We start from the raw sequence: 14,651 nt of genomic DNA, 5'->3' as shown, positions 1-14,651 counted from the left end.
CGCAGAAGGACAGCTTGCGAGGTGGCTGGAAGTCCTTAGTTCGTATAACATGAAAATTAAGCACCGACCGGGAAATCAACACAGAAATGCTGATGCACTTAGCAGAATGCCATGTAAACAATGTGGCTTTGACAAAGACTGGGAGAAGAAACTAGTACGTGTTAATGTTGTTACACAAGCACCACCTATAGAGGCGAATGAAGCAGTTATCTGTATAAATGATGGGAGTGATGAAAATAAGACGCTGTTGGTGCTACAACAAGAAGATGAAAACATATCCTTGGTAAAGACTTGGGTATTCAATGGCAAGAAACCGCTTTTCAAAGAAATTGGGGAATGTAATTATGCAGTTAAGAGTTTATGGTCGCAATACGAAACATTGAAAGTTGATAACGGTTTATTGTGCAAAGAGCAAAGCACGGGAGCCAAACTACGCGTCATCGTACCTATGAAAGAAAGGCGCGCCGTTTTACAGCAATGCCATAACAATAAGACTTCGGGACATCTTGGGATAAGAAAAACATTAGGAAGATTAAAAGACAGGTTTTATTGGCCTGGAATGCGTCGTGATGTGGTGGCCTACATAACAGGATGTGAGACCTGTGTAAGAAGGAAAGGCCAACAAAAACGAAAGAGAGCGCCAATGCAGATTCAAAGGTCAGGCTTCCCTATGGAAAGGATAGCCATCGACATTTTGGGCGAGTTGCCAAAAACCGCCAACGACAATAAATACATACTGGTGATACATGTAGCTGATTACTATACAAAATGGACAGAAAGTTTTCCCATGGAGAACATGGAAGCATCGACAGTTGCAAATATCATAGTAACAGAAATTATTTGCAGATTTGGTGTACCTACACTGATTCATTCAGATCAAGGAAGGCAGCTTGAGAGTGAGCTTTTCTCTGAAATGTGTAACCTCCTACAAATCAGCAAAACCCGTACAACACCATATCACCCACAATCCGATGGTATGGTTGAGAGGTTCAACAGTACTCTAGTAAAAATGCTAAGTGCGTACGTCGATGAGCATCACACAAACTGGGATCAGCTTCTACCTTATGTGATGATGGCTTACAGAACAGCTGTACACGAAACAACCGGCAGCACTCCGAACCGTATGATGATGGGAAGAGCAGTAGCTACTCCTGTAGATATTATGTACGAACTCCCAAGGGAAGTGAAGTCTATTCCGGCTAACAAATGGGTATGGGAGTTACAGGAAAGAATGGAAGACGCCCACCAGTTTGTACAGAATCATGTTAACAGAGAAATGCTTCGGCAGAAGCAATATCATGACAAACATTTAAGTTGGAATACATTTAATAAAAATGATAAAGTGTTTGTTTTCTTTCCTGTACGTAAGCATGGCCAATCCCCCAAGTTTACAAGTTACTGGCGGGGTCCCTTTAAAGTGTTAAAACAATACTCAGATGTAACCTACCTAGTTAATTGTGGCAGAAAGGGCCGACCACAAGTAATTCATGTTGATCGCATGAGGCAATGCAAGGATCAACGTTTGTTAGGTGAACCATTACTAGGTGAGCGTTTACAAGGGCTCGAGCCGTCAAATCAGGTATCCGAAATGAACGATCAAGCCCAAGTTGTTGGCGAAAGTGCCTCAATTGAATTTGATTTTGAGAATAGATATGAGACAATTGAACAAGACGAACACATTAATTTACCAAGATTAAGACGGGAAAGGAAGCCTCCCACTTGGTTAAATGATTATGTTCAAGATTAAAATATATATATATATATATATATATATATATATATATATATATATATATATATATATATATATATATATATATAAAAAAAATAATAATAATAAATAAAAAAAAAAAAAAAAAAAAAAAACAAAATGAATGAACGAGTATATCTGTACATAACATATAATTTTGTATATACATGTATATATTTACAATGATTTCTCTTAAATTACAGATGGCTAACACAAAGAAGACACCACGGGCAAGATGGAGGTGCCCAGTTTGCCAAGTACGATTCATCACAGAGAAGGAATTAGAGGATCATGTTCTAGCACGTGTAAAGAAAAGGTCGTCAGAGGAAGAGTACTTATGTGATCTGTGTCCGTATGCAACTAGCAGGAAGAGTGACTTTACGAGGCATCAGCGGAGGAGACATGCAGCATCCTTGTCAGCCATTGATGATACCGATAGTGAATGGGAGAAACAGAATCCAGGCAACCTATCTGATGTACTTGGAGAACCTTCGAAATCCAAGACCAGCACAACAAGCATATCAGTGATGGCTACAGGCTCACTTATCAAGGGCAGAGTAGTCAGGAAGAGCACGTCTCCTCTACTGGTGGCCAATTCTTCAAGGAAGAGGCTTCTAGATACCTTAAGGCGTTCGTTGGGACCACAGCCAATAGCCTCCAAGAGATTCGTATTACCTAGGTTGCCAACCACAACTGCAACTATAGTACCTTCTGTGCCAAGCTCGTTTCTAATACCGAGAGTTGTTGATACTGATTCGGATGAAAGTTCCATGTCAAACCCATCACCGTTGTTGTTCTCGTCCTCGCCTATGGACGTAGGAACTGTTACGACAACTACGACCGGAACCATCCCAACCCATGTACCAGCACAGGTTGTCAGGCCAGTGGCAACCTCTGGGTTGATGCTGGTTGAGAGAAGAGTGGTGAAAAGATACAAGGAAAACGGTAAAGATGTAGAGGAAACTGAAATATGGAAAAGATGAAGTGACATTTGATGTAATAAGCATACAAATACCATAGCCAGGTAGGCTTGACAGAACTATTCAGTAATCAGTCCGACGGGATACGTATTTCGATAGCTTTATTGTGTGATTTATATACAAGTGAATGTTTGCGAGGAACAGACAATACAGATATTTAGTTACTTGTTAAAGGAGAAAGATTTCCAAGAATTATGAAAACTTTTGTGTTTTATTGTTTATATATAATGCCTTGTTTCTTTGAATATATAATAATGATGTCCGTCGGATGGGGACGTTAAATTCGAGGTCCCGTGTTCAAGGAGTACTACGCTTTGTGCACGTAAAAGATCCCTCTCAACAAGCTCTTTGAGTGGTCCATAAGTGGCCGGTTGTTAGGCAAAATTATTTCATACCAGGTTTTGGCTTTGTGATATTTTCGGTGGTTTTCAAATGTACTATTTGGCTTGTTGGTTTTCATGGTCAAAATTACTTGTTCAAAAATCTGTCAGCATGCATATTTGAAATACAGATGGAACAATTAAAGGGTTCTTAGGATAAAGTTAACTTATAAAGTTGATGCCCATGTTAAGTAATAGTAAACAGTTGAGTGGGAATCTTGTCATGTCGGGTAGATTATACATCTACGAGTTGTTCTAGTGGTTAGTTACTGAATAAGTAACAGTTGTTTTAGTAAATAGTTACTGAAGAAGTAACAGTTGTTTAATGATATTGAGAATTGTGGTTTTTGAATGACATGGCTCGAGGCAATGCCCGGGTAGAGTTTGGGACTGCAAAATGTCCACTCGATGTAGATGTGCTCAATTGATTTTGGTAAATGCCGGGACGCATTTCTTGGAGGCGTGGGTAATGTGATGAATTTGCAAACTTACCTGGTTCTTGCTTATTTGATAATCCATTTGTAAAGTCCAACAGAAAGAAATATCATTCATTCCCTTCATTTATTTACACATTGTTTTACTTTCACTTTCGATTTGTTTACATTTTACTGGGTGATTAGTAATTGTTTTTGGGTCAGGAATTGACCTATAAATCCGGAATTCCCAAGATCATGATCAGTTGTTACAAAGTATATAACCGTCACAATAGTGCTTTGTTATATCATATATGCTGAGGTGTTGTAAAACGTTTAAGTGATAAAGTCGTTTCTGGAATAGTCTATTGTATGGACGAGTCTACAATTTACTATATATACCAAGGTTTTCACAGTTCACGTTGTTCTGGGTTTAGAATTCAAGCCGAGCAGTTGGATTATTAACAAGAGACAGAATAAAGGTGAGATTAAAGTATAGTTCTGAATAAGAATTATAAGCAGTGTTCCTGAATAAGGAACCAAGTGATTAATTAATTATAGCTGCTGAAGAAGCATTGGCTGTATACAAGGTAAAGCATTTCCAGACGGTGAAACATTGAATACGAGCAAAGTAGTGACTCAGTCCAAACAGTCCAACACACGCACTGGCCCAGATAAAGTAAATATTAAGCAGTTACCACAAGTAAAGCACTGGCCCAAGTCAAGTAGATATAAAGCAGTGGCTACAAGTAAAGCACTGGCTCAGTATATAGTTAATAATCCGTTGCTTTTAGAAAGCAGTAAAGCAGTTTCGTACCCCCGGTACGTGACACTATAATTAGTAGATAAAGACAACAGGAAGTGTTCTAGCTTCAGTGTACATGAGATTTCACATGCACAGTCAGATAGATAATTGAAATGACAGCGTTCATTCTTAATTCTCGTGAGCCTTTACACTAGTGCCGAGAAAAACCAAGTTCTTTAGTACTAGTATGATCAAGACATTTCGTCAGCATACATCAGAGTACAAAGTTTAAAAATTTGGTAAGGCAAGATATATTTGAGGATAAAAATGGAAGTTCGTCTTCTGAATAATAAATTTACGTCAAAATTAGTGATTTCAATGATGGTCCTATGAAAAAAGTAAAATAACAAAAATACCGAAATCCAAGGAAAATTCAAATCGGAAAGTCCTTTACCAAATGACAAATTAAGAGCTCAAACACATCAAACGAATGGAAAACAACAGTATGAAATCACTATGACAGAGATAATATTGTAAACTCTAAGATTGCCATCATTCAGCCGAAGATCAGACTTGGAGGTGAACGATAGGAAGACATTTAGTTCTCATCCCATCAGTGTAACACGATTCTTGATCCGTTTGCAATAACGAGTGAAACTGGAGAGTATAAATAGTTGAGGGCAGTGATAAAAGAAATCTACCTTTCAAAACACGAACTAATGCGATTATTTATTTAGATAATTATGGATTTTGATTGCTTTGGGTTTAATTCCTCTCTGTCTCTTAAAATCGTAGTTATAAGCAACAAATGTATAGAGTACGAACTCATAATTTACCGCCTGTTTTTGTTGTAAACAACATACAACTTTGGGATAGATAGATCTTAACAAATTTTTGGATAGAGCAACATAAATTGTTGAAGAAAATCAGTGACAAAACGAAAATGCAAGCTCAAGTTAAGGTGATATTTGAAATGTTGCATGCTTCGCATAAATGGTCCGGGGACACAATTATTGTCCTTTGAATACGAATATAGTCCCTAGTGTGGACTGTATTCATTCACCTTCAATTATTTTTTCATATATTTTATGCATAAAATAGTAAGTAGGGGGATGAAATTACGTGTAAACAAATTTGAGGTAAAAAGGGAAGATATCCTTATCATAAAATGGTCCATATTTAGAGATAGAGCTGGTAAAATTTCTATAACTGTGATATAAATTGTCCAAAAAGTAGAACACTATACTGCAAAAATCTTATTGAGATAGAGCAGGTGCAATTTTATAAATTTGTATTTATTGTCTTAAAGACATGCACTACGAAATAACTGTGTTATTGGGCCAAATAGAAGGAACGCATTAATTTCGGAATTTAAATTTTACTTGCTTTCACACACACTACCAAAAGGCATAGCTTGTGTAAAAAATGTTGTCTCCAGGTTTTCCTCTAATCCAGCATCAAAACCTGTTGCAGAGAAATTTTTGCTCATGAATACTCTTCAACTTCGTACTTTATTTGCCTATACAACTTTTTTTTATTCGAGCGTCACTGATCAGTCTTTTGTATACGAAATGCGCGTCTGGCGTACTGAATTTTAGCCTGGTAACGATCATAAGTTTATTGGCTGTGTGGAATGTAAAATTTGGTAGTCACATTCGTTTGGCTGTGTGAAATGTATAAATTTGCAGTCACATCCGGTTTGCTGTGTGGAATATATATGTCTACGCAGTCAGGTTCGTTTGACTGTGTGCGATGTATACATTCGCTGTAACGTCCGTTCGACTGAGTTGTGTGGAGTGTATAAATTCGAAGTCACGTCCGTTTGGCTGTGGGATAATGAACAAATTCGCAATCACATCCGTTTGGCTGTGCTGGATGCATTAGTATACTGTAACGTACGTTTGGCTGTGTGGGTTGTTTTAAATCGCTGTCACGTCCGTTTGTCTGTGTGGATTGTAAAAATTTGCTGTCACGTCCGTTTGGTTGTGTGGATGTGCAAATTCGCTATAGATTCCGTCCGTTTTGCTGTGCGGGGAGTATAAACTCCCTGTCACGTCCGTTTGGGTGTGTGGATATATAAATTCGCTATAGATTTCGTCCGTTTAACTGTGCTGGATGTACAAATTCCCTGTCACCTCCGTTTTGTTGTGTAGAATGAATGTACGCTATCGCGTCCGTTTTGCTGTGTGGGATTTATAAATACGCAGTCACGTCTGTTGGCTGAGTGAAATGTATATAAACGCAGTCAAATCGTGCGTTTTGAAATTAGCACCAAACATTTAGACAAAAGAAAGAAATGCAACTTCTTACGCCATATTGATATGTCTACCGAATCGAATGGTTATTATTATCTGCGTCGTAGCATTTTTCTAAATCGAATTGAATAGTGCTAAAAATTGAACAGAAATCTAAGTTCCAATCCGACTTTGTCTGATAAAATCATACTGTGATTTGCCCTTGACCTGAAAAGAACTTTTTATCAAGTTTGAATGATTGCCATGTATAGATTACTGAATATAGTTGTAACAGGTATGTTTACAATTTTATTTTATTTAGTTTTAATACATCATCCAAAATAGACACAGCCTCATATTAGCCTTAGTATGATCACAAAAAAGCACGGCTGTGTATTTGATGTAAAATTAGTGGTGTAACGACGACTTAGCAACCGGACATCAAAGTAAAAAACATGCTACAATTCGATACTAGAGCTTTATTCGTCTTCCGGAATTTTATAGAATTCGCCGGTTGAGAATCTAATGAACCATGGGTAATTTCATTGTTCGTACCCTAAATTAAAAATAACGTCAGGCCATTGGATGAATTTCAATTGTTTTGAAGGTTGCTAGCCAATCACAGTGTTTTGGCGTTTGCTTTTGAAAATATTAACCAGAATACATTAAATCCTGAAACGGCTTATGGCTCCTGTATTATTATTTTATTGTTCACATACCATAAAGAAGAAATTTACTCAGTTTAATATGTTGTCATTTTTGCCCATTCAGGCACGCCATTGTACCCCAACAATGCAAACATTGTTGAGACGTGTCTTCATGTAGGCATTATGAGCCTGTAACTCATTTTTGTCGTTAGTTGTCGTCTCTCATACCGGTAAGTGTTTTGTCCTGTCGGGACCTTTTATAGCCGACTATACGCTTTGGGTTTTGAACATTATCGTAGGCCGTACGGTGACCTAAAGCTGTTAACAATCACGTCATTTGGACTCTGATAGATAACTGTCTCATATACAAATCTCCTTATTCTTATGTTACGTTTTCAAATTTCTTTTTATTTTAGCATGTTTATGCGGATTGGTATTTTATCAATGTCAGAACCACTGGGTATATCACGGACATTCATGCTTTTACTTCAGTTCATATACAACGGATTGGTATCAGGCATCGGTAAGTAAAAACGTTATTGCTAAAAAGTACTTTGAGATATACAAAAGATAAGTGTATTTTTCAGGTTGAGTGGATTCAATATTCATGAGTTTCATAAATTTTTATTTGATGTCCAGCATATATCAATGGTACATGTAATTAGGCGTCCAAAGAAAAAAAGACCAAAAGATGTAAAGCAATTTCAAATCAAACGGAGAAAAAAAACACAAAATAAATGAAAAATAAAGCAAGGGAAAAACAAAACCATGCGTATTTTTCGCATAATCAACACATTTATATCATGCGTCATAAGTGAATTTAATGACGCATGCAAATCAGGTGTTCATGATTTTGTTTGTTTACAGTACGCATGTTAAAATAGTTGTCAAAACCATTGTAAAGATCATGCGATTCACGCATACTACAGATACTACTACACATGCATGGTTTGTTCATTATATACGCATGTTTTTCGGTTTTAGTAGCTTCATGCGTATATCATACGTGGCATACTACCCGCGACACGATTTTATTTCTTTTACATTCATGAATGATACCATTGTTGTTTTTTCTCATGTCAATATTTTATGTATGTAGTAAATATTGTATCTACAGATCCCCATTGAAAATTGATTTAATCAAAATGAGTTACTCTCTGTATATATATAGATGTTATGATTAGTATTATCATTAATAGTTTCGTCTATAACTTTTTTTGTCATATGATTGTCAGTTTGCATTCGGACACGATATTTGAACTGGTATCGGTTTAGATATATGTATTTTCTCCATGTATGACCATTTTTTTAAATATGCAGCTATATACATGTTCAATATTATTGTTTTCAGGGAAAATGTAGAGAACATAACTCAGTTTTAGCCTTGATTCAGTCCAAGGAAGTCAGTAATTGGATAGACAATAAACTAAAAGGACATGATGGTAGTGTAAAATATTACATTGGTTGCAATGAAAATTACTGTGATTTCCCAGTGAAATAAAAACCGATAACTTCACGTGAAATAAATCTGATAATTTTACTCCTCTGACGTCATAAACAAATGTGTGTTGTCAAGTAGTCGTCGATGACGTTTCATCAATACCATTGATTGATCACTTGTTGGTTGTTACATGTAAACGTCCAGTGGCAAATATTTTATACATGTTCAGGACGACAAATACGATTGAAAAAAGGTAGAAAAAGATATAGTTCCTATCATTTTAGCTCGCCTGGCCCAAAGGGCCAAGTGAGCTTTTCTCATCACTTGGCGTCCGTCGGCCGTTAACTTTTACAAAAATCTTCTCCTCTGAAACTACTGGACCAAAGGTAACCAAACTTGGCCACAATCATCACTGGGGTATCTAGTTTCAAGAATTTTTATTTGATGTCCAGCATATATCGATGGTACATGTAATTAGGCGTCCAAATAAAAAAGGACCAAAAAGATGTAAAGCAATTTCAAATCAAATGGAGAAAAAAACACAAAATAAATGAAAAATAAAGCAAGGGAAAAACAAAACCATGCGTATTGTTCGCATCATCAACATATTTATATCATGCGTCATAAGTGAATTTAATGACGCATGCAAATCAGATGTTCATGATTTTGTTTGTTTGTCCGACGATCCGGTCCGCCAACCAAGATGGCCGCCATGGCTAAAATAGAACATGGGGGTAAACCGGAGATTTTGGCTTATATCTCTAAAACTAAAGCATTTAGAGCAAATTTGACACGGGATAATTGTTCATCAGATCAAGATCTATCTGCCCTGAAATTATCAGACATGTCAGATAATCCGTTGTTGGGTTGCTGCCCCTGAATTGGTAATTTTAAGAAAATTTTGCAGTTTTTGGTTATTAGCTTCAATATTATTATAGATATAGATAAACTTTAAACAGCAATAATGTTCAGCAAAGTAAGATCTACAAATAAGTTACATGATCAAAATTTTCAATTGACCCCTTAAGGAGTTATTGCCCTTTATAGTCAATTTTTCGTAAATTTTTGTAATCTTTTACAAAAATCTTCTCCTCTGAAACTACTGGGCCAAATAGAATCAAACTTGGCCACAATCATTATTAGGGTATTTAGTTTTAAAAATGTGTCCGATGACCCTGCTTGCCAACAAAGATGGCCGACATGGCAAAAAATAGAACATATCGGGTAAAATGCAAGTTTTGTCTATTGTTCTGATAACCGTTATAAAGAGAGGAAATCTGAAAGGGGTAAAATTGTTCAGAATGTTGAGCTCTACCAATTATCCATGTACGTCAAACCTGTCAGACGATTTCCTGTAGGAGTTATTGCCGTTAAATGACAAATTTTACCACTTTTTTTCGATTTTTGCCTATCTTGAAAACTATAAAAGATAAACTTTAAATTGCAAAAAAGATCAGAAGGACAAGTTCTACAAATAAGTCTTATGGTTGAAATCACCAATTGGCTCCTTGTTAGAGTTATTGCCCTTTGATGCCGATTTGTTGTTTTTTTTTTGCGTTTTTGTCATATCTTAAAACTTATAATAGATAGAAAGAAACTTAAATATACAAAAATGATCAACAAGACAAGATCTACAATTATTATATATGGCGGAAATTGTCCAATTGTCCTTATTGGAATTATTGCCCTTTAATTACGATTTTTACCAATTTTTTTGGCGTTTTGCCTTATATGATAAAAATTATAATAGATAGATAGAAACTTGAATAATCAAAAATGATAAGCAAGACAAGACATACTAGCATGTCAAATTTTGCTGATATTTTTTGTAGACTGTTATTCTTTATAGGAGTTTTTATCCTCTTTTGTGTTTGGAGCAAAAGCTAAATAAGATCATGGTGATAGAGAAAAACTAAACAGACTTCAATGATCAGTAATATAAGATAAAAAAAAACAGAGATTTTTGTCATTAATTGTATTCTCGTCTGCAATGTTGGAGAGTGTCCTTTGTTGAATATGCATATAGACCAAGGTGAGCGACCCCAGCTCTTGAGAGCCTCTAGTTTCATTTATTTCCAATGTAATAAAAAGAATATCTAATACAAGAATTAGAATGTTCAACTCGTGACAGAACAGCACTGATAACTAACTGTGAATTAATTTGTTGTTCGGTCACTCGTTGGATATTTTTCTATATTTGATAAGATATTCAATAATTATTATTATATTATAAGCTAAGGGATATCGACTTCTTATTTAGATTACATATTTTTTCAATGTAATATATACATTTAATTGTACATTTTTCAATTTGGTGGGTGCACGCCTGGAATCACAGCATTTTGTATACACCTATCGCTATTTGGTCCATTCCATTTAGGCAACTTCCTGTTTGGGTCAAATATTGCAAAAACAAAGGTCATCAGCAATGAGCTGAGGGAGGAAAAAGTTTGGAAAGTGAACCATTAAACATTTTTATAATTTATGAAGCAGTGTTTACAAGACAAATTAAAGTCATTAAAAAATACTTTGTTTGATGTGTTTACGATAGTTTAAACATGTCTCTATGAAAAGTTTTATACACAATATATTGCTTGAACAAGGCCAAAGATAGCCTAAACTGGTTTGAAAAAGTTGTGTAATTTTAGAACTTATCCGGATTGGCATAAATAGCGATAAGGTGTATTGATCAAACTGGCAAAAAGTTCGATCATTTATTTTACCGATGAGTCTTTTGTAGACGAAACGCGCGTCCGGCGTAACAAATTTCAATCCTGGTATCTATGATGAGTTTATTTATTTGGGACCGCGCGAAACATGTTTTCGGATTTAAGTTATTTCGAATTCCAGACTTTTTACATTGATCGCACATGTCAAATTCTAAGATAGTTTTCCTATAGATAGACAGATTTTTTTTCACGATTTGCTTTATAAAATCTGGTAGCCTAAGTCGGTTGTGCAACACATATAAATATAGATCGATGAATATTATGGTCAGCCTCGGATCATATGTTTTCGTACGTCATATGAATTCGTACTATACATGCTTTTTCAATGGAAATTGTGACGTCACAATGCATTCTTCATAGCACGAAAATCCATGAGACGAGGATAATTTGGATTTGTAATTGACTGATGATTGGAATATCATCCACACATGTAGGTAACGTTGGTGTGACATCAACACAGCATGTGACATCAACACAGCATGTGACATCAACACAGCAACAGAATAAAAAGAGACGTATTAATATAGGGTTGATATAAGCTATTCAAAGATAGAGATTTAGATTCCAATATATAGGTCTTGTTCTATACCTGCTATACACTACCAAAACATAATTATATAATTGTTTCATTTTACTTTAATTAAAAGCAAGCTAAATGTAAACTTTTGAACTTTTTTAGGCATATTTTACGTCGGGGCATCAGACGAGTTTGTGGAAGGAGTATGGGAGTGGGCATTTAGCGGGGAAACAGTTACATTTTCTAACTGGGCACCAGGACAAGGACAAGGAAGTAATTCGGCTGATGATTGTCTAGTGATTTATAATAAGAATCCAAATGTGAGCGGCACGTGGTATGACATTAAATGTTCCCATCGTCACAACTTCATTTGTCAACAAAGGTGAGAATTCAAAAAAAATTAAATAATTTTTATAGCAAAATGTTTAAGTGTATACGTATGTCATTGTGGAAAAAGGGAGCGTATGATTTCTGAAATATCTAGCAGGTATAATCGGAGACCAAAACTTTCAACGCGACACTATCAAAACATTGCAAAGTTGGGTATATTTACTAAATTGGATCTCATAACCTCTATCGTCGTGATGTCAGAACATTTATCACGTAGAAACTGTCACTAGCATGTAAATATATAAATTTGGATTGAGGCACCATCGACTAGAAATTGTAAGACGTCCACTGTACTCAAAATTTCAGTACTTTTCAACCAGGAACTACATATGAAGTCTTGGACTAGTGGTTTTTAAATCTTCCATTTCCCAATTGGTACAAAAATGCATTTTCTCTCGTTATAATCTAAAGTAGCATTAAGAAGGATGTTCTTGAATTATTTGTTGCATTGTTCTTATGTGTACACGGAAGAGTTTTTACACAACACATGTGGAACAGGATCTTCATATCCTTCCGTAGCACCCGCGATCGAACAAAACAGCTGTTGTATGTCTGTTGTTCCCTTTGGTATCTTTCGTCTTCTTTAAGCTTTTATTCTAATTTTAATTTAATTCAAGAAGAAAAAAAACACACAATTAGTAAACTAATTTTTATGAAGCATGCAACATTAATGTAACGCATATATACTCTTAGACGATGAAGCAAAATCATGTATTATTAGATTTTGGATTAGAAAAAAGAAGTTATAAACAGTGTTCTTTAACTGTGTTTATTTTATTTTCAGTGCGTCTGTACCGGTTGTTGGATAATCGTATGGACGTTACAAACTACTTATGAATTATAAATTAGAATAAATAGTATAATATGTGAGTCTTTTAGAAATCAATAAAATTCTCTTCATAAATACATAGATATAAGAAGATGTGGTATGAATGCCAATGAGACAACTCTCCATCCAATTCAAAATTTATAAAAGTAAACCAATATAGGTCAAAGTACATGAACGTTTACTTAAATTCGAAAGTATTACTGACGCCGTCACGAGTTGGTTGACTATTATGGGATATCTGTATCACAGATGATTATGGATATATGCCAGTTGTCGTGATCATTAACACGACTGTGACATCATCGAATTAGACTTATAACCGAATTTGTACTTCCCATGAGCAACGTACATGACAGGTGGCACATGTGAAACAGGAGCTGTTTATCCTCCCGCAACACCTGATATCACCCCATGTTTTGGTTGGGTTTGTGTTGCTCAGCTTTAACTTGCTGTGTAGTGTGTTTTTTTTTTTTTTGGACTTGTATGTCTTTTCGTTGTCGTTCGTTTGTTGCCATGACCATGATGACGTTGTCAGTTTCTCTTAGAAATATGAATGTTCCTTTGGTATCTTGTATTTTTTACAGTGGTCGATCAAAATGGTTATCACTATCAAAATAAAAAGATGTGGTATGATTGCCAATGAGACAACTATTCACCAGAGGCAAATGACATAGAAAATAACAAATATAGGTCACCGTACAGCCTTCAACAATGAACAAAAACCATACTGAATATTCAACTATAAAAGGCCCCGAAATGACTAATGTAAAACAATTCAAACGAGAAAACTTACGGCCTGATTTATGTAAAAAGCAATGAACGAAAAACAAATATGATATACATCAACAAACGACAACCACTGAATTACAGGCTCCTGACTTGGGACAGGCACATACAGAATGTATAATAGAAAAATAAGGATGTGGAGTATGTTCATTTAATTGTATTATCTGTTTGACGTATGATTGGTGCACCAAGCAGGACATGATTATCCTTTAGACCCTTCTACAATGTAGTATCATTATTGTCGATCTCAACTCTGTTATTTCATATTCTATATACATCTCAGGATAGAATTGGCAATTTATAAAATTTATAAAATATAGCAATTGTAACATATGATGTTATTTATAATAGATATTCTGCTAACCGGACAAAATATAGGAATCAAAGGAAGAGATGGTATGGCAAGGCTATTTTTTTTATCCAGATCATTCGAAAATTACAAAATATTGCAAATCTGTCATTCTTTCAGATGTCCAAAAACATTAGCTTGCACGATTGAGCCTTGTTACACTTAAGAAAACTTGGAAACTGTCATATTTTAAAATGTTGAATTTATATTTTGGGGAAAATAAAAACAGATAATTTTATGACCAGTAATAGACATTTGCGGAAACTAGGTCTATACCTAGGATTACACTTAAGACTTACGATTACAGTTGATGAAAAACAAGGGGTCCTCTCAAAATAAAAATAATGAACGCAATTGAGATACATAGTCAAATGAAATGATATTTTTTCTCATGTAAATAAGTCTTTTTCGACGACACACAAATACAGAAACTTATGGTCACAACAGATGTGAATTGCCAC

General features: G+C 35.3%; 1 long non-coding RNA gene across 1 annotated transcript; it reads left to right on the top strand.

The window, feature by feature from the left end:
- Positions 1–6,849: 6,849 nt before the first annotated feature.
- Positions 6,850–13,091, top strand: LOC127723790 (uncharacterized). Its single transcript, XR_007992253.1, has 4 exons — positions 6,850–7,672; positions 8,501–8,591; positions 11,999–12,218; positions 13,011–13,091. It is a non-coding gene; the product is annotated as an uncharacterized LOC127723790 (long non-coding RNA).
- Positions 13,092–14,651: the final 1,560 nt, after the last annotated feature.

The sequence above is a fragment of the Mytilus californianus genome, unplaced genomic scaffold, assembly GCF_021869535.1.
Source record: "Mytilus californianus isolate M0D057914Y unplaced genomic scaffold, xbMytCali1.0.p SCAF_13, whole genome shotgun sequence".
NCBI classification, from domain to species: Eukaryota; Metazoa; Mollusca; class Bivalvia; order Mytilida; family Mytilidae; genus Mytilus; species Mytilus californianus.
Note: the sequence above shows the minus strand (reverse complement) of the source record. Positions and strands in the feature narration are given on the sequence as shown.